This window comes from Prionailurus viverrinus, chromosome B3 (assembly GCF_022837055.1).
Source record: "Prionailurus viverrinus isolate Anna chromosome B3, UM_Priviv_1.0, whole genome shotgun sequence".
Taxonomy (NCBI): Eukaryota; Metazoa; Chordata; class Mammalia; order Carnivora; family Felidae; genus Prionailurus; species Prionailurus viverrinus.
The window spans coordinates 107,127,511-107,154,497 of NC_062566.1; the positions used below are offsets into that span (position 1 = coordinate 107,127,511).

Here is a 26,987-nt window from a genome sequence, read left to right on the forward strand (position 1 = left end):
TGCCTACGTGATGAAGCCTCTGTCCCTAAACTTCGGGGTTCAGAGAGCTTCTGGATTGGTGAGCACATCCACATACGAGGAAGCTGACACACCCAACTGCATAAGGACAGAAGCTTCTGTGCCTGGCACCCTTCTGGACCTCACCCTGTTCCTCTTCATCTGGCTATTCATTTGTATCCTTTATAATATTATTTATAATAATATAAGAAAAATGTAAGTAGATGTTTCTTTGAGTTTTGTAAGCCTTGATAACATTATCAAGCCTGAGGAAGGGGCTATGGGAACCTGGATGTATAGGCAGTTGGTTAGAAGTGTAAGTGATGGGGGCGCCTGGGTGGCTCAGTCGGTTAAGCATCCAACTTCAGCTCAGGTCATGATCTCGCGGTCCGTGAGTTCGAGCCCCGCGTCTGTGCTGATGGCTCAGAGCCTGGAGCCTGTTTCAGATTCTGTGTCTCCCTCTCTCTGACCCTCCGCCATTCATGCTCTGTCTGTCTCAAAAATAAATAAACTTAAAAAAAAATTTTTTTTTAATTAAAAAAAAAAAGAAGTGTAAGCGATGGGATACCTGGGTGGCTCAGTCAGTTAAACGTCCGACTCTGGATTTCGCCTCAGGTCATGATGTCGTGGTTTGTGAGTTTGAGCCCCACACCAGGCTCTGCACTGACAGTGTGGAGCCTGCTTGGGTTTCTCTCTCTCTCTCTCTTTCTCTCTCTCTCTTTCTCTCTCTGCCCCTCCCCTGCTCACATGCATGCTCACTTACGTGCGTACTCTCTCTCTCAAAATAAATAAACTTAAAAAAGAAAAAAAAGAAGTGTAAGTCACAGCCTGGGACTTGCAATTGGTGTTCGAAGTGGAAGCAGTCTTATGGCTCTGAACCCTTAGCTTGTGTGGTCCGTGCCAACTCTCATAGTTTGTGTCAGAATTAGAACAGTTGGCGCATGGAGAGTTGGAGAATCGGTTGATGTGGAAACCCCTCCCCCCATATTTGGTGCCAGAAGTGTTGTGAGTAGAGAAATAGTTTTTCTTTTAATTGCTAATATTAGTAATACTGTACTAAATATTTAGCTATGTTACTGTACTAGATATTTAGCTACATTACTGTACTAAATATTTAGCTACATTACTGTAGCTAAATATGTGAGTGGAGGATGAAACCCTTTGGAATGTGTACACAATTTTGCATATATAAAAGGCTGGGGGTGCCTGGGTGGCTCAGTCGGTTGAGGGTCCTACTCTTGATTTTGGTTCAGGTCATGATCTCACAGTCATGAGATCCAGCCCCATATTGGGCTCTGTGCTGAGTGTGGAATCTCCTTAAAATTCTCTCTCTCTCCCCCTCTGCCCCTCCCGGGCTTGTGCACGCCCACGCTCTCTATCTGGGGGGGGGGGGGGGGGAGGGGGAGTCTGTTTGTGGAGAAAGGAGTCCATAGCCTTCATCAAATTCTCAAAGAGATTCCTAATTCAAAAGATGTTAAGAGCTGCTTGTCTAAGATCTAGTCCTCAGCCACCCAGGATGAGGTCCTGGATGAAGGGATTGGAGATGTGGTCATCAAGGTCAGAAGCACACGTTCGCACCAACCAAGGTTCCGGGGAAGGTTCGGAGGTGCCTCAATCACATGAGCAGTACATTCCCATGTTGTATTTCATGGCAGCTTATTTCTAAGATGATTTCTGTAATTGACTAGTCTGACCACCTTATTATTCTTATCATAACATCAAGTAACTTTGTGGTCTCAAGATCTGTGATTCTTCAGTCCATTGTGTCTAGGCTGATACCATTTGGGGGTTATGGTACAATGACTCCAGTGTGTATATGCTATGTACTAAGCATTCTATAGCATTTGTTGGATAAATGAATGAATAAATGGAAGCGTTGTCAAAAGTGGAAATACATACAAGGAAATGCAAAGAGGAAGTGGCCCTTGTTTGTCAGGCTTTGGAATGATTGAGCTTTTGTGATGATGAGTTTTGTGATGACAAGAAACCCTAGAGAGGAATAGGGATCCCAGCATCCTGGTGGAAAAAGGAGATGGCAGTAGATGCTGCAGGGAAATGTTCTGAAGCTTGGGCTCTCAAAGAGCCAGGTTGGGTGTGAGGATAATGGACTGATGTCTCCGACAAGGTGGTGGGGGTGCAGGCAGCAGGAAGCACCTGGTCTCATGCGTGGGACCAGCTCCTACAATGACTGCACTCACTGCCACCCATGAGACCATCACGGGACACATCCACCCTGCAGCTGGGAGCTTAGCGTCCCACCCAGGGCAGCAGCCTGGTGGTGCTTTGGATGCCCACCTCCCACTGGTGGCGGCCTTTCATCTGAGCCTGAGCAGTGGCTCAGAAACTGCCCATCGTCCAGGCCAGTGGCCCTTCAAGTTTGGTGTGCACCTGAATCATGTGGGCACCTCATGTACAATGTGGATCCCTAGGCCTCGCCTCTGAGAGTGTCCCTTAGCAGGTGCGAGGTGGGGTCCAGGAGTCTACCGATGGCTCACAGACCACCTGTGTTCATTCAGGTTCACTGAGAAGCAGATGCCAAGATGGGATCGGCCGTAAAAGAGATTTTGGAGGGAAATGCCTATGAAGGATAAAAGGGTGGGAGCCCAGGAAGGGGGTGAGCTCGGACCCCAGTGCAGTTCTGGCCCCAGTGAAGGGGAAGAATAGGCAGTGAGGAGACTCAGGGCAATTGTACAGATTAGAGGGAACAGTGACTACAAGACTGCCCTCACTTCAGACACCAGCTGCAAGTTCAGAGTCTCCAAGACCATTCTCAGGGTTCCATGATTTGCTAGAAGGACTCATGGAACTCCCTGAAAGCTGTTAGACTCATGACTAGTTTATAGGGAAAGGTTATAGATTAAAATCCGCCAAGGAAAGGAACACATAGGATGGAGTCCAGGGACCAGACCCAGAGCTTTCCTTGTCCCCTCCCCCATGGAGTCAGGACATGTTACTTTCCAGGAATCTACCTGAGACTATGCATGGAGTGTTGTAAACCCAGGAAGCTCACCTAAGCCCTGGTGTTCAGAGTGCTTATTGGGGCTCCGTCATGTAGGCATGGTTGATTGACTGTCCATGTAGGGGATCTCTGTCTGTGGGTGACCCAAAGCTGCACCCTAAACCATATTGTTCTTCCTGGTGTGGCCAGCCCCCACCCTGAGTCACACTGCTGTTTTTTGGCCAGCCCAATGCCCCCCCAGGCAAATGAAGATTATCTCCCAGGAGTTAGGGGTAAACGTCAGATCTCTTTTGTGCTAGATTAATTTTTTTATTACACAAGTGGGAAGAGTCTTAGTAGTACGAGAAATGTTCGGGCAGATACATGGGGAGGCCCTGAGCCAAAGCTGCTTGGGAGGAGTCCTGGGTCTCTCAGGAATGCCCTGCGTTAGTCCATCCCCGGTTCCCCAGTGCTCAGCGTGGACTGGGTGTAGGCCTAGGGAGTGTGGCTTCGGTGTGAATGTGGGGGTGGAGCCCATAGCAGGAATGCTGAGTGGCGGCTCTCATCTTCATGCCACAGGGACGGTAGTGGCAGTGGCTGGGTGAAGCTGCCCCCCTCCGCCCCCCCCACCCCGTCTTCCTGCAAGGCTTCTTTGCCTGACATGTTTGTGTCCCCCCCCCCCCCGCCCCCCAACCTCGTGGCTCCTGCAAAGAGGAAAAGGATCTGCGCAGGGCTCTGGACACAGCAGTGGCAGGTGAGGTCCAGGCCCAGACTGTGTGCTCCCCTCCTGCCGCAGCCTTGTACGGGCTCCCGCACACAGGACAGAGTAGGGACAAAACAGGAACAAAGGAGGTCAGGGTGTGGATGGCAGCTTAGCTCCTATGAAGGGTCACTCCTGTGGCTTCTGCTCTAGCTGGGGCTCCCCTGGGGTCCCTGCAGCTTGGCCTCAGCCTCACACAGGGGAGTCCCAGGGGCTATGGCTCAGAGTCTCCAGCTCAGGGACAGTTCCGGGGCCCAGAGGCACCGGCTGCGGAGAGCGTGGGCTCAGGGGGCAGCTGGGGAGGCCCCCCACCCCCACCCCGGAGTCTCCACGGCCAGAATTTCTCTCATAGTCCTTTCAAGCCTTTTATTGATTGCTCCTCTTAAACTCCACGAGCCGTTGGGGCAAGAAAGCAGGTGGGGAAACTGAGATTATAGAGAAAGTGTGGCATGTGGACCAACCATGTGGAACCAGGAAGGGGATGACTCAGAATGTCAGTGCTGCGGGTATGTTCTATGCCGGGCACAGCTGGGTCTGCTTCTTATTCCGCAGCCCAGTTCCTACCCCACCTTTGCTTTCACATTGCTTTAGTGCTTTCCTTGCTGGCGGTCAGATCCCAGCCCCAGGGGAAGGCTGCACTGTGCTTCTAATTGAAGAATGAGGAAGCAACTTTGCACACTTAAAAAAAAAAAATGTCTGGACCTGGGCCAACCCCTACCAACACTAGGCCTCAGGGTAGGGACGGGCGGCCTTGGTAGTCACACAAGTAAGAGAGCCCCACCCTGGAAACACTGTGATCCTGGGGACACGGCATCAGACAAGGAGGCTGGCATCCCCATCCTTAACTGATTATGCCTTTGACAATTATTATTACCCTTCTCAGATTCTAAGGCACCATCAGTTGTAAGATGCACCAACAATTTAATAACTGCTTTTAGGGACAGGAAAAGAAACACACGGCCATATCCAATGCACACATCAACTCTAACATCTGTTCTGATTTCAGGGCTGTGAGCATTTGAAAAATACAGTGCACCTTAAAAATGATTTTTTTTTTAAAGCAGAATTTATAGGGGCACCTGAATGGGCTCCGTCAGTTAAGCGTCCAACATCGGCTCAGGTCATGCTCTCATGGCTTCGTGGGTTCGAGCCCCGCACCAGGCTCTGCGCTGACAGTGTGGAGACTGCTGGGATTCTCTCTTTCCCTCTCTCTGCCCCTTCCGTGCTCTCTCTCTCTCTGTCAGAATAAATAAATAAACTTTGAGGGGAAAAAAAAGAATTTATAAAAAAAAAATAAAGCAACAGGAGACTTTTCCTAATTCTGGGGTTGAGATGCAAAACCAATACCCACATTTTGGGATAACAGTGTTGATAGGCTTTTTACCATGTGTCGTTGCTCTCTTTTTGAGGGGAAGAGGACTTGGGTTAACCTGATAGATACCCAATCGAAAAGATGGTACATTAGTGATATTTATAGTCAGAGCAGTGCACGGTTTAAATTGGTTACTAGATATTTGCATCTTTTAACTACACAGCTAAAATAAGAGAACTACAGGACATTTCAGTCTTAGAACAACAACTAATGTTTGTGGGGCACTTTTTAGGTGCAGGCCCTGCTCAAGGTACTTCATGTTTATTGACTTGTATAAACCCACAAAAATCCCATGAGAAGGTGCTAGGACCACCTTGACTTTAGCGATGGGAACACGAGGCATGGAGATTAAGCTCCAGGTCCCACAGGTAGGATGTGGACTTGAACCCAGATGGGTGGCTCCAGAACCCACCTCTTACCTGCACTAGACAACTTCTCTTAGAGCATAAGGGACGAAAAGAAATCAAATAAAACTTAGAATTTCTAGTCACTGTCCGTGGGCAGGGCATGTTGGGCTGGGCCAAAGGCAGTGGTATGCTGGTCAACCCCCCTCAGAAAGCCCTTGTTTCTAACACTTGCCAATGTCCTTGGTGTAAATACTTCTCCCTTGGCTGATTTTAAGACACACCGCGCCGGTAAAATTCCTGAGTGCTTAGCAACTGCATCTCAGGAGTTGGCACGAGCTGGCTCCACCACCCCCGGCTGAAAGTAATTGTTCGTGTCCGCGTGGCACCGCTTGGCCAAGAATGCGTTTTGCATGAAGTTCGTTCAGTGAAGCCAACCGCGGGCGGGACTCGGCGCGCGCGTTCAGGGCTTGGAAATGGTTTCTCCCCTCCGTTTCGCCACCTGCTAACCAGGGGAGCCAGCCCCTTGCTGCACCCCGGATGACAGGTACGCACATGCTCGCCACTCCCCTTGGCCTCCTGAGCATCAAAGACGAAGCTGAAGACCAAAGCTTCCGGGCAAAGGGAGGCCGTTGCCTGGCTCCTGCTGGAGGAGACTCTGCGGCTGGTTGCCTAAGGGCCTCCTTTCTGAAGCAGAGCGGTGGTGGTGAGAGGAGAGAAACACCAGGTTAAACGAGAGGGAAAGGGGCTTCTGAAGCGTTAGAGTTGAGGCATTAGGGGGAGGCTGGTGAGCTGTGGTCAGTGAGGGCAGAGCAGAGAGCAGAGCCATCAGGCTAACCGACTGGACAACATTTAGGTTCCTGTCTGGACGGCTCTAGAGACAAAGCCGCAAAGTCAGATGGCTACAGACGCCGGGCAGATGACTGAGGTGGGCAAATGAGACAAAGCATGAAAAATAGGAGTGGCGGCCACAGTGGTGAACTGTAAGCACACACCCCACCAAATGACACTGGCGGGTCATGGCTTTTTTTGTTTTGCTTGTTAACATCACAGGCCGAACAAAATAGGTCGGTGACCTGGATACGGGCCTCCATTTTGTGAGTTTGGTCAGCAAGGCTTCCTGGCAAGGTTTAGAAGGCCAGACTCAGAGCGTGGCTTGCCAGGGGCTGAATTCCACCCCCTCCTCGCGTGAGAGGTGGGACACCAGGGGTGTGAGGGCAGTGGGGTCACCCATCCCGAAGGCAGGCTATCGGGGGTGCATTATTCAGCAAATTCTCCAACAACCATAAAATTAAGATTCAGTCTTTTTTTTTTTTTTTTTTTTTTTATTGTTCACACGTGCTGGCCAATCTGAACAATGTCAGTGATAAAAATATCCTCCTTGAAAAATTCTTTTGTCGGTCTAAGTTCTACATAATCGCTCTGGTTGCTGTTGAGTTTCACTAATGTATATGTAAGCTTCAATGAACACATTCAAATAGCTTATCTATTAACAAGCATTGTATTCTACATGGAAGTTAATTTGAGAATTAACCCCTGACTCCAGTGAATTCACCCATAAGTGTTTGTTTTCAGAATAAGTACCTAATGATTTGGAACCCTTCAGTTCCAAACCCTGTGGAAACACATATTCCTATGTTTAAACCATAAATTCAAAATAAACAATGATAATGCCTGATTGCAAACATGAAGAAACAGACTAAGAGTTAGTAGGATTTTGTCATTCCATGTGCCCATGCCAGAAGGACTCCAAAGGGCAGTGTTTATTTATTTCTAATTTTCAAACAGTTTTATTTATTTAAGTAATCTCCACACCCAACATAGGGCTCGAAATCACGAGCCTGAGACCAGGAGTCACATACTCTTCTGACTGAGCCAGCCAGGCGCCCGAAAAGGGCAATGTGTTTTGTTTTGTTTTTTTCAATATATGAAGTTTATTGTCAAATTGGTTTCCATACAACACCCAGTGCTCATCCCAAAAGGTGCCCTCCTCAATACCCATCACCCACCCTCCCCTCCCTCCCACCCCCCATCAACCCTCAGTTTGTTCTCAGTTTTTAAGAGTCTCTTATGCTTTGGCTCTCTTCCACTCTAACCTCTTTTTTTTTTTCCTTCCCCTCCCCCATGGGTTTCTGATAAGTTTCTCAGGATCCACATAAGAGTGAAAACACATGGTATCTGTCTTTCTCTGTATGGCTTATTTCACTTAGCATCACACTCTCCAGTTCCATCCACGTTGCTACAAAGGGCGATATTTCATTCTTTCTCATTGCCAAGTAGTATTCCATTGTGTATATAAACCACAATTTCTTTATCCATTCATCAGTGGATGGACATTTAGGCTCTTTCCATAATTTGGCTATTGTTGAGAGTGCTGCTATGAACATTGGGGTACAAGTGCCCCTATGCATCAGTACTCCTGTATCAAAAGGGCAATGTTAAATGCCTTGTTTTCAAGGCATTCAAAGAGCTGGATGCTTGTTCTCAAGCAACATATCAAATAATGCCAATATTCACTGTTACTCAACCATTTTCCCTGATTTTTACAGAAGAAACACCGTAGAAGTTTACCAACTGTAATAAAAATGCATGGTAAATTTTCTGGTGGAGATATTTTAGCAGAAATTTTCTTACTACGAAGACATTTGAAAGCATCTAAAATTGATCCCAAGAAACAAATACATGGACAGTATTGCAACTTCTAAAGTGAATTGTGACATGGGATTTTTAATGAATCTTTGACAAACCTATTGTTATATTTAAGATTTCTATTTATATATTTGTTGATTCATGTAGAAGAAGTTTTTCAAAATGAAAATTAACCATGAGTGAAGACTGTCTATTGAACAACGAACTGTCCATTGAACATGAATTATGTGAAGATGAGTTTTGACAAAGTCATTAACAAATTTGTAGAGGTTAAGCCTGGAAAACAGAAACTGTTATTCGTTACTGCAACAGACCAATATGTAGGTATGTTTGTTCCAGTTTTTAAAAGTATTGATGTAATTAAAACAGAAAAATCCATTATTTTTCCTCTTTTTTTATATTTTAACATTTATATATTTTTATTGGGATAGATATATATAGGGAGAGGGTTTCCCTCCCATCCCAGTATTTCATTTAAAACCTTTTCCAGGGGGCTTGGGTGGCTCAGTCAGTTGAGTGTATGACTTGATTTTAGCTCAGTTTATGATCCTAGGGTCATGTGATCAAGCCCTTCATCAGGCTTCATGCTGAATGTAGACCCTGCTTAAGATTCTCTCTCTCTCTCTCTCTCTCTCTCTCTCTTTCAATAAAACTTAAGGGCACCTGGGTGGCTCAGTCAGTTGAGCATCTGACTCTTGGTTTCAGTTCAGGTCAGGATCTCATGGTTTGTGGGTTTGAGCCCTGCATCAGGCTCTGCACTGGCAGCATGAGCCTGCTTGGAATTCTCTCTCTCTCCCTCTCTCTCTGACCTTCCACTGCCAGCATGCTCTTCCTCTCAAAATAAATAAATGAACTTCCATTTAAACACCTTCCATTTAAATTTAAAATTAAATTAAAAAAATTAAAAAGACAAAAGCTTTTTCCAATATAGGAATGGTTTTGAGACAACCTGATCCCATATTTACTGGCCTGATTGGAGAGTCCATCTTGGCAGCACAGAATGAGATTTGGAGCAACCATGGAAATCCTGGAATTTGCGAGTTTGATCTCATGGCCAAGGAGGGTGGTCTTGTTCCCACTTGAGAATGAAAATATTGTGAGGGGCTTTCTAGCCACCGTTCTAGATAGGTGATATGGGGCTTTCATAGGCACAATGCTCTGACGTTGGGCAGAGAGATAGAAGTGACTTTCCTCTCCTGCTGGCTCCTGGCCCTTAGCCAGACCATGTCACTGTTGGCTCCATCATGGTTGTCTTTGCAGAATTTGGAAGTGGAGACTGGCCAGCCTGATGAAGGGGCAGAGTGAAGACAGCGAGGATCACCCTTAAATCAGCCCTATTGTGGCCAGCCCTAAATGGGCAGAGAGGGTGGCATTCTCCAAGGAATAATTGGCAAGGTCACTGGCCCAGATCGGGCCCTCTTCTCCCGCATAAGTCCTGAAATTCTCACTGTCGAGGTATTATTCCTCCTCCTCCTGTTACTAATACCACCATTTTACTCTGCTTCCTAGATATTCTTGTGAATGCGCAAAAGTGCCACCTGGAAGAACTACCACATTCACCCTCAAAATGTCAAGGAAGACCAGCTCCTGGTCACTCAGACCAGTCTAGTCACTCAGGGCCCTGGAGGCCAGGGATGCAGAGCAGGGATGTGTTTACGAGGAATCTTAGGCACAGAGAGGTCTGGGACGGGAGGGAGAGAAGGGTAGGAGGGGAAGGTCTGGACTGCCAGCACTGGAGGGGGGCCCGGTGCCCAGGGATGTGACAGGCGGTGGTATTAGTCCTCACCACTTTGCCTGGTTCGGTTCATGGGTCTAAAATCGTCGTGTGTCAGGCAGAGAGGGCGGTGGCACGGAGACACTCCAAAGGCAACTGATTTCTTCTTGGAAGCTGTTAAGGTTATTGATTTAAGTCATGACAGGCTCAAGGGCACTAAGAGATTCTTTCAAAAGGAAATAAAACTGCTTCTCCAGGTGAGTATTGCTTTTTATTTAGGCAGGGGTCTAAATCTATTGAGGTGAAAGCGACTGGGTCTCACCTCTGGAGCAATCTGGGGAGACCTATAAAGTTTATTGATTGGACTTACTTAACTTACACTGGCTAATAATAAAGCAACTAGACCCATCCATCAGTCCCCAGGCCCTCCAAGAAAATGATTACAGGGTGGATTGATTCCTCCTCAGAGATGGCAGTTTACGGGGAAAACACTGAGGGGGTGGGGACAATAGATGCTGCACAATGACATCCTAGGGCAGCACATTGGGGAGGCCACTTCTTGCCCAGGTGAGTGTCCTAGAGGAGGGCCAAGAGTTCTCTGGGAATAGGCTGCCGTGACCTCTCTGGACAGCAAAGAGTTAGCCTCATCAGGAAGGTAGTGGGAAGCTGCCAGATTTATGACTGCCAGGTAAGAAAGGGCAAGAAAGTGAGGATATTGACACGGGGCAAGGAAGGAGGGGTATATGGTGAGGGGCAGACAGCCAAGATAACTGAGATTCCAACACCCCAGTCTTCAAGTCTGGAGCAGGGCCCTCTCAAAGGCATGCTGCTGGCCTGCCATTGAGCCAACAGGAAGGATCTGGAGGAAGAGGAGTTACTCAATCCTACTCAACAGGTACTTCTCTTGCCTTGAAAAGTAAGACGTGTCCTTGCCTGTGGTTATATGCATTCTTGTTGGGGAGAAAAGATGTTCCCACTTGAATGAGATAATGACCTGAGACCTTGGGTGATAAAATGTCAAGTCAGTGGCACACATTCTCCTTGCTAGGGGAATTCAGGGAGAGAGGTGCTCTGTGAAGGCTGGACAGTTGGGGAGGATCTCAGAAGGAATGTGAGACTTGAACTAGGCTTCCCCAGTTCAAGAAGAGCAGAGGACAGTTGGATGATTAAATCCATCCTCTACAAATGTAGCATCCACTGCTAATCGGGCAGAGACGTACATAAGGACTGTGCAATAATATATACAGTAGTTAAATGTGACAGCTCTGGAGTCCATGTTTGGCTTCCAGCCTGGCTTCCACCAATGACTATCCACATGGGCAAATAACATTTACAAGTCTGAGCCTCCTCGTCTATAAAATGGGGATACTACTACCATTTGCATGGTAAAGCAGTTGTAAAGATTATACAAGGATAATGTTTGTAAAACACTTAACATAAAGCCTGGAGATTAGAAAACATTCAGTAAATGATGGTCGCTGCCATTCTTCTTCTTATTAGTGATGGAGGTATTATTAAAGGTAGGCAGTATTCAGACTACCACGAGGTTCTGGACACTCCCCACCCCAGTCCTGGGTGTTTCTGCAAGCCCACATTAGCCTCTTTGAATTGCATGTACCTAGAACCTAAAGGGCAGGGAGGGAAGGTCCAGGAGCTCACTGAGGGGTTGAACAATGGCGTACCACAGCCAGCAGCCAGCTAGTTGAGCACCTGCAGGGCAGAGATAAGTGATCCCTGAACTTTTACAGGGCCTCCCCCAAAGGCACCATTGGAGAGCCAGCAGGGATGTAATGAGGAGAGAACTCAGCCCTGAGTTTTGAATTTAAAGTGGCGGGGAGAATAAATAGGTTGAAGAAACTGCGAGAAGACTATCCTTTGGGGACCCAACAGAGACGTATCTAGAAGTGCTGGCTCCCCGCAGCAACAATTATATAAAGGGACTCCCAACACTGTGAAATGAAAAATAAACCAATCTCCAGAGCAATACCAGAGTGCCTCGGGTGATGCTTACAAACACCTTCAGAGCTGGGAAAAGGAGCACGGGTTCCTCACTTACCTTCTAGCTCATTCTCCTTTGCTTTCCCCCGTGCAGCCAAAGGTTGCAGGACTAATAAGCCCTCAGAACGGGGGGGGGGGGGGGGGGGGGGGGGGGGGGGGGGGGTTGAGGGATATGGAACTTCCATAAACAGTACTTCCAGCAAGTTGGTAGGGATTAGGCAGGATCTCTCAGAAATCAAGAAATACATGGGCTACTTTCATTTTTAAAAGCTCCTGGTATATTTTAAAAAGAATGTCAAAACAGAATCATAAAAATTATGATTTTTTGGGAAACTCTGCATTTATTTATTTTTTTTTAATTTATTTTTTCAACATTTATTTATTTTTGGGACAGAGAGAGACAGAGCATGAATGGGGGAGGGGCAGAGAGAGAGAGGGAGACACAGAATCGGAAACAGGCTCCAGGCTCTGAGCCATCAGCCCAGAGCCCGACGCGGGGCTCGAACTCACGGACCGCGAGATCGTGACCTGGCTGAAGTCGGACGCTTAACCGACTGCGCCACCTAGGCGCCCCGGAAACTCTGCATTTAATACGTTGGTATAATTTAATGCCCAAGGCACTGAGTTATTCACAAGATAATTATAGGAGTTTTGAAAAATATCAACTTATAATGTACTGCAGGCAGTCTGACTTGGTAGTGGGGATACATGTTTTAGCTGTAGGAAGACCAGCATCTTCCTCAATGCTGTTGTCAGTGTGGCCCTGAGACTGTACATAGAACCTCACTCGGAGATGAGTCAAAATATTAATCTTGAGGCCTTTGGTTGGCCTGGGATGAATGGAATAAATGGTTTCCTCAACATAACACACTGCCCCCTCCCCCCACAATGGTAGCCCTGGGTGGAGCGGAAGTAAATAGTTTATATAAGTTAACATTTTATGAAGACTCAGGAGTCTTAGATAATATTTAATAAAGACTGCCTTGCTTTGTGACTTAGCCAAGTATTAAAGAAGGGATTATTATGGCTTCTGGGACAGCATTCTGGGGGACCTCTTTGCCTTTAGGGCCCAAATTTCATGAAAGCACTGCCAGTGAGATTCAGTTATATACATGTGTCTCCACAAAAAACCTAAAAAGACCGAGGTAAAATGCCGAAGGAAGGGAAATCGTCCTCCTTTACCAATGTATGTGCATGAGACACCTCCCATGAGACACTTCCAAGGTTTAGGTCTCTCCTGTCCCTTATTCCATCTGTATCCAGTTCTGTGGGGTGCCAGCCAGTTCGCACAGGTGCAGTTGACCCTGACCCACCTCAGGTGCACTTTTTGTACCCCTTGCTTTCTGCCTTTGGGCCTCTGAGTGTCGTTATGGGTGGGGCCCCCCTGGAAGCCCATTTGTCACTCACACACGGGCAAGGTAGACAACCATGCAAAGAACTTTTGCCCGGTGGTGTGAGGACAATGGAGAGCTGCTGTCTTCTTTCCTCCCCCCTGGGTTGGTGCTGAGACACCTTTCAGACAGCAATGCCATGACCTCCTGGGATTGTACACACAGATGCCTGTAGACATGGCCACCTCCATAACATAGTTCTGTACTGGTTCTTTTCTTCTTCCTTCTTCACTCCGCCTCACCTCCTCTCCTTTGCTCCTTTGATCACATTCCCAGGAAGGAATTTGCACTTAGGCCTCTGTCCTAGACTCTGCTCTTTGCAAGCCGAAAACCCTTTTCATAAGAACTGTTCATGTATGATCTTCCTTTTACTGTTTCTTGCAATTGATTTTTTGAACCTAAACGTAAGATTTGACATGGAGATTTGTTACATGCCATCTATTGAAATGTGCCTTAATTCTGATTTTGTCATTTTACAATGTTAGCTGTCCTTCTTTGCCTTGAGTTATCCATAAATTTTTTCATAAAACTTGTTGGCTGTTAAAAAAAAAGCCATCAGTGACCAACCTCTGTAACCTCATCTCATGCTTCGCTCTTCTCGGTAACTACCCTCCTGCGGCTTCACCTCCTGCGACTGTACAAATGGGCCAAGTTCTTCCTCCTCCAGGTCTCGCATTTGCCGTGCTTTCTGCTTAGAATCCTCTTCCCTCAGGCTCTTCACATGGACATGTGTCACACTTCAGGACTCAGCTTAAGTGTCACTTCTCAAAGAGAACTTCTAGGACTGCTGTCTTTCAGTCATGGCCTTTATCCCAAACCATGGGTACCATAGATCCATTTTTTTTTTTAAATTGTTCATTGCCCTAATTAGAATGAAATCTCTAGAAAGGCAGGGATGTTGCCTGTTTTCTTCTCTGCTGTGTCCCCAGCACCTAAGTAGATTCTCACACTTGTCCACTAGGTCCCATTCCATCTCACCTCCTCAAGGACAATTCACCGATTCTCTCTCCTCTCTCCTGTGTCAGTATCCCCCCGCCCCCCTTTACTGGATCATTCCCATCAGCAGACAGACATGCTATAATTTCGCCTGTCTGAAAAAGCAAATAAATAAATAAGTAAAAATGATAGTAAAAATAAAGAAAGAGCAACAGCTAAAAAAAAAAATCCTCTTGGCATGCATCCACTTACATATTTTGTTTGTTGTCTGTCTGTCTCCACTAGATGAGAAGCTGTATGAGGATTTTTTGTTTGTTTGTTTTGTTTATTGTGATATCCCTAGTGCCTCAAAAGTGCCTGGCACACAGTAGGCATTCAGTAAAAATTGTTCGGTGAATGAATAATTTTGCAGATTGAATGAATAAACTTTCTTTTTTTAATTAACAGAGAAAAAAAATCCATCTGTATCTTGAGCAATGTCTAAGTAACTGAAAAGATCAACATTCAGCTAATAAAGCAACTATATGTCAGGTAGCTTTGCAGAGATAGATGGTGGCTATCTGACTGTAAGTGATGTGAGGAAGAATTCTCTTCCACTCTCTGGTGCAGTTTAATGGAGAAAGGAAAATCAGCCGTGGACCCCTCTGCATTTAGAGAATGGCCTTGCCTTAGAGATGGAAAAATTGAGGTCTAGAGGTAGTAACTTCTCCCAAACTGTGTTCTCCACTCTAATGGGATAGAGCATAATCCTTCAACAAACACACCCGGATAACTAACAATAAAAGAGTTCTTCCACTTGCTTACAAACGGGGCACCCTGGATTGCTTCCTGGTACATTGGCATGCGATAATAGGGCCTGCCAGCAGATGGCGACGTGCCTTTCTTTCCAGGAGGGCTACACTCTAGGCAGGTGCTGAAGGGCAGAGGACTGGGGACCTGGCCAGGTCAGCTGGCTTGTCAACCAGGGGCCCCTAGGCAGGAGAGCCCCCCAAACAGGGTTCTGCCTCAGAAGACCTCATTCTTGTTGGCTTGGTCCCCATGAGTAAAATAGTTGTTGCTGAAAAAGGTACATTTTTAAGGCTTCAGATGCCAGAGCAACTAGGAATCCAGGACGGTTGGCAGGTCCACAGTCAGGAAATTTATCTCAAATTCAGGGAGTTTGAAAATCTAGGACAGCTCCTTGGCAACCCAGTACTGACAGTCCTTTTGTTCGACTTTTCTTAGGCTTAGACAACAGCCTCCGAGAGCCAACCAGATTTCCTCCAAGAAGAAGACCCACCCTGGCCAGCATTCTACCACAGGAATGATTAATCTGGGCTTTGGGGTCCACCAACCCCTGTAAGTGGGTGTAAAACTGTATTCGAGGGTTGAAGGTGGGGGGTGTGCTGATAGATATTTACAGTTCCTAGAGAGAAAGCCCATTGTTTTCATCTGTCTCTCAGAGAGCTCCATGGTTCAAAAACGGTTCAAAAACTAATGCTAAAACTAAAAAACTACTCTAAAAAACTGCAGCTTTCCCTCCTAGAAGCCCCACTGTTTTGTGTGTTTTTTTGTTTTTTTTTTTTTAAGTAGGCTCCACACCCAATGTGGTGCTTGAACTCAGAACCTTGAGATTCGGAGTCACATGCTCCGGTCTACTGACTAAGCCAGCCAGGTGCCCTGAAGCCCCACTGATTCTTTACCCCAGTGAGGCCCCTGAGAGACTCCCCTTCTCACTTTTTTGGCAAGAGGCATACCAGTCAGGGACCGGCCAGGAGAGGGAAACGTTGTCAGGTATTTGAACAGAGAAGGTAGTATAACAGTTGTTCAGTAGGAGCGAAGTTATTAACTTGGCAACTGAAAGTCAAAACCAGGACACTAGGGTGTCACGGAGGTAGGAACTGCAGAAAGCAGCCGCTGTCTGAGGGGCTAGGTGTGAGGGCAGGTGGGAATTATTAAAAACTTAGCAACCTGAAACCCAGACTTTGAGGAGAAGGCACGGCTGGCTGGGCTGGCACCTCTGAGCTGGAGAGGGGCCCGTGGGGACCTGGGGTCTCCGGGGAGAGGCAAGTGTAATGAAGCTCGTGAGGTAAGCGTTGGAAAAACCACACTGTGTGCAAAGTGCTGGGAACTGCCAGTGCTGGGGTGGAGAGGTGACATCAGAGTGACCACCAAGGAACAGGCACCCCACGGGATGCAGAGAGGAAGGAACACATTCTTTCTTTCTTCTCCAGCTTTGCTGTCTCCCTCTGGTGCTTCCCATCCAAGAGCTAACAGGGAGCCCGCAGGGAAGCCCGCAGTGTGGTTTGCAGAGTCTGAACTGCACAAGGCTGAGCCCGGAAGGGCAGGTTTGGATCTGAGAGACGGTAAGTTCTAAAGGTCTCCGAAAACATTTTGTTTGTTGTAATAGTCACAGGCATCATCCAATCTGTTCATCCCAAGAGATTCAAACTCTTAATAGATTCATCCTTGGGTGGTCTCTGGGGGCACATATAGCGGATTTTTGGACCGTGGTCGTGCAGCAACGGGAGCAGTGGTGGCTCTCACCATTTATAATCTCTGGTCAGGATGGGTTTCTAAATCGGATGGGGACCAATGGCACTTCTTGATCATAGCCCCATGGCGACTGTGGGCACTGGCCTATTTATGTGGTTGGTGTCACCTCTCCAGTGATGTTTTCTGGGGTTCTGAACCAGAGTCCAACTCACAAACAACCACCCACTCTTTCCTTGGGCACTAGGAAATCGCCCAACATTGAAAACATGACTCATGGAGTGTAATCAAAGCAAATTTGTTTCGGTCTCCCACTGTCCATTCTCATCCATTCAGGGGAATGAGCTCTTCCCCTGCACCAGATAAAATTTAGGGCGAGCCCCATGACTTTCTAGTCACACTTAGTAATACCCAAGATTCCTCTAGTCACTTCAAAATGTATAGTATAAATTTAATAGTTGAAATATTCTTGCCTTAAAATTGAAGCTCCCTTTCCTGTCCCAGCTCAGGATTATTGAAAGATGGAGAGAAAAGGGGCTAAGTATACTTACTAACTATGAGTCCTGACTCTTTCAGGGCTGGAGTTCTGGAATTGAGAGGAGGTAAGAGGAGTGGGGGAGTTCTTGCTTGATTGGTCTTGGCATAGTGATTTATATCATCTGCTCTCTTTGGACTTGGCAGGTGTTTTTAAGCTGACTCTCACAGACTCTTTTGGATGATCTTTACTCCCAATTACTGAGGATCTTTTTCCTAAAGTTTGTTTCATAGGACAAATACTCTATTCCAGCCACTCGCTTACTTCTTCTTCAGCCTCTGTGAATGTGGTGATACCTCAGGCTTCTCTCTGAGAAGATCTATTTGTCCCCCCTGCAGCCCTCTTAGAGCTAAGATAATCTTTCACTGCTGTGGGGAGTAACGTGGGGGGGGGGGAGTAAGAGGGGGGACTTTTCCTCTACCCTCTTATATTCAGTGACTGGAACCTGCAAATTAAAATGACAAAAGATAGATTAACAGGAGAGAAGGTCTGTGTTTGGCCTGGGGGTGGGGGGGTGGGGGAGGCTCTCACAAAAAGGAGTGAAAAAATCCCCCAAAGCCTGGGGGCTTATATACCATTTTAACAAAAAGTGATAAATCATGAAGTGACAAGACAAGTTAAGGGGTTTGGGCTTCTAGGGGTGGTAAATCATGGAAGGTAATGTACAGGGGAAACTAATGGAAGATAAGAGTTGTTTTAGCCTAGATTCAAGTCAGTGCCTCGGGCAAGTATGGGAAGAGGGGAAGGGGCACAGCACAGGGGAAAGGCGTGTCTCTCTTTTACAAAGAGAGAGGGCAAACAGTTCCTCCAGTGTGTGTCATTTCTTCATTGCCTTCAGGTCAAAATAACCCTTAGGTTACAGAGACATATTTTGGGGTGGGATGTTCTGATCCCCTTCACTGCCAACCCTATTTTGGGTGAGGCCGATACCTAGCCAGATACTCACGCTGTTGTAACAAATTTGGAGAGTGCAAGCTGTCACTGGCCTTCCCTTAACTCCACAGTCAAAGCCATAGTCAGCCGGTCACTCGTCCCTCAGATTTTCTAAGTGGAATATTGGATACCTGTGCACTGTGTCTCCTAAACCTCTCAGGGGACATGTTGGATCCCCTTTCTCTAAGCTTGTGACAAGGGCCCTATACTCCCTTCTTTCATTCGTGGGTAAGAATGGGACTCACAGCACATCAAAAACTTTGTTCAAAAACCCTCTTCTCTCACCTCCAAACTCTTATCCCCATGATCGAGGGGTACAACAGTCACAAAACTGGTTTTCCCTGCCTGCCTTCCAAAGCCTGCATGGTGGTCTGGCACCCCATTTTGGAAGGTAATCTCTGTTGTCTTTAGGTCTTGGCAGAAATTTCTATTGCGGTATCTTGTTACATGTGTACATTAAGAAAAATGAACAAAGTAACTGAGTAATTATTCTAGAAGCATCAATATTCTTAAAGTTTCCAAACTTGAGTAGAATGGCTGGGATGGGTCTTTTTTGGTCCGTTAGGGACTGTTCAGGTAGAGCAGAGATACTGCAAAACTTCCCTCAGGCCCTCGGAATCCTCTCCCAACAGAAATCACGGAACTGTTTCTAACCTCTTGTAAAAGGGGGGAGCACTCTGGGACTGCACCAGAGGACTGTCCTCTACTTCACCGGCTTACCCCGAGGATTACATGAGATCATATATGCAAAAAGAATTTTGTAATTTGGTAAACCAGAAGGCACGATGCACGGACATGCAGGGGGCTATCGTGATTATGGATACTTTAAGGGGGCCTTGATTAGCTAGAATTTCTCAAGACAGTTCTAAGCAGGCACTTCCAGTTCAAAGAGGAAATTTTGCTCATTAAAACTAGATACAGAGCAAACAATGGGGCTATTTGGCAAGTGTTTCTGAGGGGAAAAAATACACCTAGAGTACACATTAGCAACATTGGGAGATTACTGTGTAGCTGGCAGGCAGAGCCCCACCTATATGCCCTTGGCTTACCCCAGGGTCACCTGCCACCTGTTCCCCGGTGACCCACAGCTTCCTGCTTCTTGCTGCCTGCAGGTGTTCTCTGGCCTCTGGAGCATGCCTGCCTCTGAGGTTGGCAGGGATGAATGCTCCAGGAGCAACACTTACCCCATGGGGGTGTGAGGGCCCCCAGGGGCCATTCTGAGATGTGTTCCAACTTCTCAGAGGGTCCCTGCGGCATCTAGCCCCCCTCTTGCCAGTGGTAGCCAGCTCACTACCCTTGCCTCCCTTTCCTGCTTCACCTTCCTCCTTCTCTCACAGAGCATTCTGGGATCACCACCTCAACTACGTGCAACCTGAATCTTTGCCCGAGTCTGCTTTCAGGGGAGTGACTCAAGCTAAGGCAGAAAAGCCCGGAGGGCTTATCTTTGGCAGGAAAATGTAAATCATACTAACTGAAATAGTAGCTTCTCGGTAAATCTAGCTACTGGGTGGAAATTGTTAAGTGGTCATAATAACTTGCAGGTATTAATAGCTTCCTTCATGATACTAAGCTCTCTTCACACACTTCATTCATAGCAATTGTAGAAGTGGATGCTGTTATTTTCTCTTATTTTATAGATGAGGACACTGAGACACAGTGAATAGTGCAAGGCCACATAACTTGCAAGCAACAGAGCCGGGATTGCGACTCTGGTAATCTGGTTCTAGAAACCACACTCGTGTCTCCTCACTGTGCTTTTTAAACTATTGAACACTGACAGAGCAGGCTCTCCAGTGCATGAGAGGTGGGCCTAACTCAAGTGTTGCTGAGAGACAGAGGGTCTAGGAAGATGAATGGAGATCAGAGATTGGAAGCCTGAAATCAAAGCCACATCCCACCCCACTTACCAGCTGAGTGACCTTGACCAAATCACTTCCCTGACCCTCAGTTTATTTATTTATTTAAAAAAAATTTTTTTCATGTTTTATTTATTTTTGACAGAGAGAGAGAGAGAGAGAGAGAGAGAGAGAGAGAGAGAGAATGAGTGGGGGAGGGGCAGAGAGAGAGGGAGACACAGAATCTGAAGCAGGCTCCAGGCTCTGAGCTGTCAGCACAGAGCCGGACGCGGGGCTCAAACTCACAGACCGCGAGATCATGACCTGAGCTGAAGTCAGACGCTCAACTGACTGAGCCACCCAGGCGCCCCCCCCCCAACCCTCAGTTTAAATCTTACGTGTAATGTGGGGGGGGGGGGGGGGTTGGTGAAAAAAAACTTACGTCCGAGTCATGGGGTGGTGCTGAGGTTCAAATGAGAGGGCACTTGTGGAGCCCCAGGCAAACTCTGAGCCTGATGGGCGATTTTCAAAGCTGTCATATTGGCCACAGGCTCCCAACTCTGTCCTCTACAGATCTCACCATCACCTTTATCCCACCTCCCAGGACCCAGGACTCTCATTGCCGCTTCCCTGAAGGAGTTACTATGATGTGGGTGGCAGAGGATGAAACTGGAATCTGACAGGAATTCGAGTCTCAGAATCCTTACTGTTTCTACTTTACTTTCTTTTTGGAAGTAACCTTGGACAAGTTATTTAATTTCTCCAGGCCTCTGTTTTCTCACCTGTAAAATGGGGATAATAAACAAGACTGTGGAAATGGTTAACTAGACAATGCACAATAAGAGCTTAGCACAGCCGGCACAGGCCAGTGCTCAAAACATGGTAGCTACTGTTGTTACTATGGGTTTTTTTGAGAGAAAAACACGAGCCCCATCCAGAGACAGGAAGAAAAAGGGCTGATTTGACATGATATATAAGAAGAGAATTATTAACTGTTTCCATCTACTTAAGAGAAAGTGAGAAAGCCTCAATCTGTCATTGTATTCCTGTTTACTTTCAAGTTCTATACATCTTGCTGGAGAAAATGATAAAGAAGGTTTGAAGAGGAAGCAATTTTGGAAACCATTATTAAAAGCAACAATGATGTAACACAAAAGTATAATCTATAGCCGTGAACCCACATGGATTCCTTAAACATAAACAAAGCTTTTATTTCTGAATCTAGCTCCCTCCTCACAAAGAAACAAGCATAGTGTCTGGGGGAAGGGAGCAGGGAATGCAATGTGCTGAATCCGGGAAGAGACAGCGGGCTGGAATGATCGCCCCAGGCAGCCGGGCGTGGACTTTGGAAGGAGCAGGGCAGGGGCAGAAATGTGGGTGAGGAGGGTGAGAAGAGTGAAGACACAGTCAAGTAATGGTGAAAAAGAAACCCGGCTCTGGCCTCCTACCTTGAGGCAGGCGCCCTATGGACTGGTCCCTCCTCACCCACCCTGGGGGGCTCAGGGAGAGGAGACACCCTGGTGTCTGCTCCTCACCAGGCTTAAGTGCCTATCTAGGATCCCGCACTTGTTAATTTGTCAGGTTTAAAAGAAGGGAGAGAGCCCTGACGTTTTCCCACCCCGTGGAAGTGAAAGAAGAAAGAGTTCTTTACTTTTAGGGCCATATCCTGAATGACAGAGGTCAGTGTTTGCAACTGATCTGTGTGGGCTCCGGCTTCTAATTATTTCCTGGATAACCTGTTATCTATTAGCCATCAGGCTGCTTGCCAGAATATGCAATGTCTCCAGAGTTCCTGGTCTGGATTCTGAGGATCGGATTTTGTGTTTTTATTTATTTGTTTTGTTTTGTTTTGTTTTAAGGGGAAGTGGGAGGTGGGGGCAGACGGCTGTGAGTCCCACTGGCAGAAGGGCTTTTCTGTCCCCCTGTCCTTAGCCTGCGCTGAAGGAGCTAGAAGGCGGAGGGGCCCAGGGCACAACCATTCTGATGCCCCTGTGGACCCCGGCGTGTCTACCGGCTCCTTGACTCGCACTACTTTGGGAGACTTGGCTTTGTTGTAACCTTCTGGAAAAGCTTCTGAGAGAAATGTTTTTCTGGGCTGATATCATTTGCTTGGAGAACAAGGAAAGTCTTCAAATAATCTTTTGTTGGGGAAAGGAGGGAAGGGAGGGTATCTGAATTCAATAGGCCTGTTCTCAGTGGAGGAGGGGCAGAACTTGGCCGTCACCCAGGTGAGCTCAGTACCATCAGCCATCAGTTACACCCATGGCCTCTGTATTTGTACTAGGGCACAATGAAGTGTCATCAAATAAGAGGGGCACGCAAATATAGGGCATCGTTCTTTCTCTTGTTATAAAGGTAGCGCATGTTCATTGCTTAGATATTTAGAAACGGTAGAAAAGCAAAAAAAAAAAAAATCCACTCAAAATTTCATTCTTCTGAGATAATCGCTTAGGGTTGAGAGGACAAAAGGAAGTAGTTTGAATTTTTAAAACTTAGAAACTCAGAAGGGAGCTGTGGAGTCTCAGACCCCCTCTGAGGAAAAGGTGCTCCCTGAGGGGTGGTTTCCGTGGGTGCAGAGGAAGGGGCCCTTCGGGCTGGAAACCAGAGCTCCGAGAGGGGTACTTCCGGTCCGTGCCGGTGAGTCTGCAGTGCTGTAATGAGACCTTTGGGAAAACCGTGAGCTGCATCTGGCTGCTGCTGTGAGCAGGGTGACCGGCGGCCGGGGCGAGGCGCCCCTGGAAGGGCAGCGGCCCGGGGCAAGCGGGAAGGACCGGGCCCTTTCTCCCTCCTCCAGCCCCGCAGCCCCCGCTCCGGCCTGCCACCGGCTCCCAGACGCAGCAGGCGCGGCGGAAATGTGCTTTGCAGAGCCTCGGCTCCAGCATCAGAGGCAGAGTAGAAAAGGGTGGTTTGGAACCGAGAGAGAGGGTAACAGGTGCGTCTGGGTTTATTTGCCCTTGCTTGTGTTCCTTCCTCCTGTCCTTTATTTAATTCATTTGTTTAAATATGTAGCACATTAACCTACTTCGCAAGAATAAAAACTGTCCACAAAGGTATACACAGAGAGGCGTCCTCACCCCCCCCCCCCCCTTTACCCGGTATCCCCCACCCCTTGTAGGTATTCCACTTCATGGTTTTCCGATTTGCCTTTGATGTATGTGTGTGTGTGTGTGTGTGTGTGTGTGTGTGTGTGGTTTTTTTCGCTTTTCAGAATTTAACACTTATGTTTTCTTATTCCCTTTGGTCTTCTGTGCAGAAGTATATTATTTACAATTGTTTTTGCACTTTGCATTTTTCATTTACTATATTCTGGAAATCAGGTCGTAGAGTTTACCACATTTTTTTTAAATAGTACTCTATAGTACTCCAGATGTCATCGTTTATGTAACCAATCTTACATGTCTGGGTATTTAAGGTATTAATATATGTATATTTTTTGAAATTACCAATAATGTTGCATGAACAACCTAGTACATGAATAGTTTTTAAACTGTTGGACGTGTACCTTCAGGGTAAATTCCTAGGAGTGGGACGATTTTGTCAAAGAGTGACTGTATCCTGGTTTGTTACATATTGCCAAATTCCTCTGCATAGGAGTTGTATCTTTTTTTTTTTTTAAGTTTATTTACCTATTTTGAGAGAGAGAGAACGAGTGTGGGAGGGGCAGAGACGGGGACAGAGGATCCCAAGTGGGCTCCATGCTAACAGCAGAGAGCCTAGTCTGATGGAGGGATCAGTCTCACAAACTGTGAGATCATGACCTGAGCCAAAGTTGGACACTTAACTGACTGAGCCATCCAGATGCCCCTCAATTGTACCATTTTTCATTCTCATTGGCAATAGATAAGTGCCTGTTTCATCAGCAGAAACTATTGTCAGGATTTTGAATTTTTGCCCATCTGATGGGGGAGAAATGCTATCTTAGTATGGTTTTAATTTGCCTTTCCCTTATTATGAATGAGGTTGAACATTTGTTCCTGTTTCAGGATCAGTTTTGTATCTTTTTACTGTTGTTAATTTTGCCCATTCTTCTGGAGGATTTTTGATCCTTTTCCCTCAATTGAAAAAACCATTGATATATTAGAGATTTTGATCCCTTATCTGTGCGATTGTGATGTAAATCTGTTCTATAAATGTGTCATTTGATTTTTGATTTTGTTGATTTGTTTGCCCTGCGAAACCTTAAATTTTTTTAAGTAATTAAATGTATCAATCTTTTATTGCATCTTCATTTGGAGACATAATTAGAAAGATTTTCCCCACACACAGGTTGTAGAAGGTAGTGCCCGTGTTTTCTTCTAGTACTCGTGTTTCAGGTTTGGCATTCGGATCTCTGCCCCATTTGGAGTCCGTGACACCTTTTCCCAAGTGGCTGTTTCGGTTATCTATGGATGGATAACAAACCACCCTGAAATTTAGTGGCTTAAAATAAGATTTGTTTTATTAGCTTCCACAGTTCCGTGTGTAGATTTGACTCAGCTGGGCAGTTTTGCTATTTTTGCTTGGGTCCTCCTGTATGGTTGCAGTGCTGGGCGGCTGGGGCTGGAGTTGTTTAAAAAGGCTTGATTTGGGGGTGCCTGAGTGGCTCAGTCAGTTAAGCGTTGGACTCTTGATTTCAGCTCAGGTCGTGATCTCACCGTTAGTGAGTTCTGAGCCCCCAGTCGGGCTCCACACTGGTAGTGCAGACCCTGCTTAGGATTCTCTCTCTCCCTCTCTCTGCCCCACCCCTGCTCTCTCTCTCTCAAAATAAATAAATACAACTTAAAAAAAAAAAAAAGGCTTGATTTGGATACTGGGAAGGCCTCTCCTTCCACATGTAGTTCTAGGTCCTCTTCTCTCCATGGGGCCTCTTCATTTGGTCTTTTCAGTAGGGGAGCTGGATTGCTTCTTTGTCTTTTCTTCCTTTTTCTTCTATCTCTCTTTCTCTCTTTTTAAAAGTAATCTCTCCGCCCAATGTGTGGTTCGAACTCAAGACCTGGACATTGAGTCACATGCTCTTCCCACTGAGCCAGCCGGGCGCCCTTCTTCTCCTTTTAAATGTTTTATTGTGATAGCTTTCAAATGCCATAAAATTCACCTATTTAAAGTTCACACGGTTCAGTGGTTTTCAGTACAATCAGAGTCGTACAAACCCATCACCACAATCTAATTTTAGAGTATTTTTAGCATCCCAGAAAGAAACCCTATACTCATTAGCAGTCATTTCTCATTCTGCGGCAGGCTTCATGCCTGTTCCGGCCCCAGACAACCACTGATCCACTTTCTGTCCATATGAATTTGTCTATTTTGGGTATTTCATATAAATGGAATCATACAATATGTGGTCTTTTTTGACCAGCTTCTTTCACTTGGCATAACGCGTTCAAGGTTCATCCATGTTGTACTGTGTCTCAGAACTTCATTCCTTTTTATATACAAATAATAGTCTGCTACATGGTGATCTCCCAGTTTGCTTACCCAGTCATCTGTTGGTGGACATTTAGATTGTTTTGACATTTTGGCTGTTATGAATAATGCTTCTATGAACATCTTTGTTCAAGTTTTTGTGTGGATGTATGTTTTGATTTCTTTTTTTTTAATTTTCTTTTAATGTTTATTTATTTTTGAAGGAGAGAGAGAGAGAGACAGAACATGAGCTGGGGAGGGGCAGAGAGAGAGGGAGACAGAATCTGAAGCAGGCTCCAGGCTCCAGGTTCCAGGTTCCCAGCCTGACGCAGGGCTCACACTCATGAGCCGTGTGAACATGACCTGAGCTGAAGTCGGACACTTAACCCACTGAGCCACGCAGGCACCCCTGGGTGTTTTGATTTCTTGAGTCTATACGAAGAGTGGAATTACTGGATCTTATCTTTAGCCTTTTCAGGAATTGCCACGGTGTTTTCCACGATGGTTGCACCACTTTTTGGATTTCGTCGGAAGCTTTATTTATCATTTAGGGTGAAATCACATGTTTTTCTCGTTAGACCCGTTCAAATGGTGCTTTATATGAACGGATTATTTAATAGTGACATATCCTCGCATTTCCAGCATAATCTCAAATAAGTTATTTCTTGATGACCTCTCTCTGAGGTTCAGTTTTCCTATCTGTAAATTGCAGATAATACTAGTATTTACTCTCCTAGGGTTGTGAAGATTTAATGAGGTAATGAATGTAAAGTGCCCGTCACCGTGGTCAGCATAGAATAAATGCTCAATAAATATTAGCTATGTATTACCATCTGTGGGTAGATTCTCCCCAATCCAGGACATTTCCCAGCCACAAAGTCTGAGTTTGTGCAGAGAAATTTTCTGTGAGGCACAGTGCACTTAGTAGTTAACAGCTGTGATATTTGTAATATTGAAAGAGGACTTCAACTAACTCCATTTTGACCTCAGTCTGTACTTTCTAATTGATTAAGTTCTTCTTTGTGGCTTATCTTTTAACTCAGGCAAAAGACCCCGTGGGCAAGGCATCCCTTGATAGGAAACTAAACTACCCCCTCCAGCAGTTAAGTACCGCACCGAACCAGCAAGACCCTGCATGACTGACCCCAAGACAATGGCCGTCCTGACCTTTACTGCCCGCCTGCACATTCCCACCGACCTTTGCCCCACATTTTCCTCATATAAACCTGGAAGTGTTTTCGGCACTTTGGAGACAGTCTTTGAGACTCTAGTCCACAGTCTTCCCGGTGCTGGCCTTGCTGAAATAAATTCCTTTCTTGTTTCACCACTGCTTGTCTCTCTGCCTTTGGATTTTGTCAGCAGAAGAGTGGCCGAACCTGGTCTGTTTGGGACCCCTGGAGCCACACGCTCTTGCACACCTGCACCAGGCTACAGCATAACCAGAAATTTATACTTGGTCTTCATCCCCAGTTCCTGGGATAGAGCTCCTAAAAAGCTTTGTAAATTCCCTGAGTGATGGGGGTGGCAGGAGAGTCTTTTGTTATTTATAATAAGCCCCATCCAACCACAGCTGAGTTATGCTAATGAGGTGACACCTGCAGGGCGGAGGCTGCAAACCCCAGAAGCTGACCATGTGATCAGAGGGTCAGGATTTTCAGCCCCACTCATGACCTCCAGGAGCCTGGGGGCTGGAAACTGAGTTATCCACCAAAGGTCAATGATTTAATCAAG

At 46.4% G+C, this 26,987-nt stretch overlaps 1 long non-coding RNA gene across 1 annotated transcript; it reads left to right on the forward strand.

Annotated features, from left to right (window-relative positions):
* LOC125167165 (uncharacterized) lies at positions 1–26,580 on the forward strand. The gene is made up of 4 exons (XR_007152670.1): positions 1–213; positions 15,324–15,437; positions 16,313–16,444; positions 26,300–26,580. It is a non-coding gene; the product is annotated as an uncharacterized LOC125167165 (long non-coding RNA).
* Positions 26,581–26,987: the final 407 nt, after the last annotated feature.